The sequence below is a fragment of the Ornithorhynchus anatinus genome, chromosome 2 (assembly GCF_004115215.2).
Source record: "Ornithorhynchus anatinus isolate Pmale09 chromosome 2, mOrnAna1.pri.v4, whole genome shotgun sequence".
Classification (NCBI taxonomy): domain Eukaryota; kingdom Metazoa; phylum Chordata; class Mammalia; order Monotremata; family Ornithorhynchidae; genus Ornithorhynchus; species Ornithorhynchus anatinus.
The window spans coordinates 102,538,932-102,540,116 of NC_041729.1; the positions used below are offsets into that span (position 1 = coordinate 102,538,932).

Consider the following 1,185-nt stretch of genomic DNA (forward strand, 5'->3'; position numbering starts at 1 on the left):
TGTGCCTCACTTCCCTCATCTGTAAAACGGAGATTGAGACTGTGAGCCCCACGCCGGACAGGGACTGTGTCCAAACCGATTTGTTTGTACTCACCTCAGCACTCAGTACAGTGCCTGGCACATAGTAAGCGCTTAACAAATACCACAATATTATTATTCAAATACCTAAACAGCCCCAGCCACCATTATAAATAAATAGACAAACGCAGACTGGACTTTATCAGGCTCACAACCTTCCCTTCCTTCTCCCTTGAAGCCGACAAAGTATCCAAGGCAGAGCCAATCGAATTCCATGAGCATTTAAGGTAAAGCCCCGAGTCTGATTTTATAGGACGCGATGGCCAAGTATGTTTTCCATTAGAAACCCGGGCCCCTTTAATGGCTTAATTGCAACCTAACGAGCAGCGGAGATGGTTTTATGTCACAGCGCGGACCAGAGCGGTCACCGAAGGGCGTCTCTCTTCTCCCTCCGTGAAAGACGACAGCCGGGCTCCGGTAACAACGTGGGCACAGGGAGAGCCGCCTGACTGTTGGCAAGCCGAACGCTCCTTCTTTCGCTGTGCTTTATGATCTTTAATTTCCTTCCTAATAAGCGGCAGCGGTCCCCGGTGGGAGCGAGACGAGCAAGCGGGGACTCGGCCAGACGCTCCAGGGATCCCGGGCACGTTTCTCGGAACGGGCGGTGGAGCCTCCTCGGAGCTGCTGATTCACTCCCTGGGAGACAACCCACACCAAGCGTTTCCTTTGGAAACTCTGTCGGGCTTGTTTCTAATAAAAATAGTAATTGTGGTAATTGCTAAGCGCTTACTATGTTCCGGGCACTGTTCTAAGGTCTGTGGTAGAGACAGGCTAACTAGGTTGGACACAGTCCCCGTCGCACGTGGGGCTTACGGTTTTAATCTCATTTTACAGATGAGGGAACTGAGCCACAGAGAATAATAATTAGTACTAATAATTACGGTGTTTGTTAAGCACTTTCTATGTGCCAGGCACTGTTCTAAACTCTCGGGTAGAGGCAAGCTAATTGGGTTGGACGCGGTCCCCGACGCACGTGGGGCTCACGGTTTTAATCCCATTTTACAGATGAGGGAACAAGGCACAGAGAAGTGAAGAGACTTGCCCAAGGTCACACAGCAGACGAGTGGTGGAGCTGGGCTTAGAACCCAGGTTCTTCCGCTCCCCGGC

The 1,185-nt window shown here is 51.1% G+C and overlaps 1 long non-coding RNA gene across 1 annotated transcript; it reads left to right on the forward strand.

Moving 5' to 3' along the window:
- The first annotated feature begins 275 nt into the window (after positions 1-275).
- Positions 276-793, forward strand: LOC114809228. Its single transcript, XR_003757003.1, has 2 exons — positions 276-495; positions 594-793. It is a non-coding gene; the product is annotated as an uncharacterized LOC114809228 (long non-coding RNA).
- Positions 794-1,185: the final 392 nt, after the last annotated feature.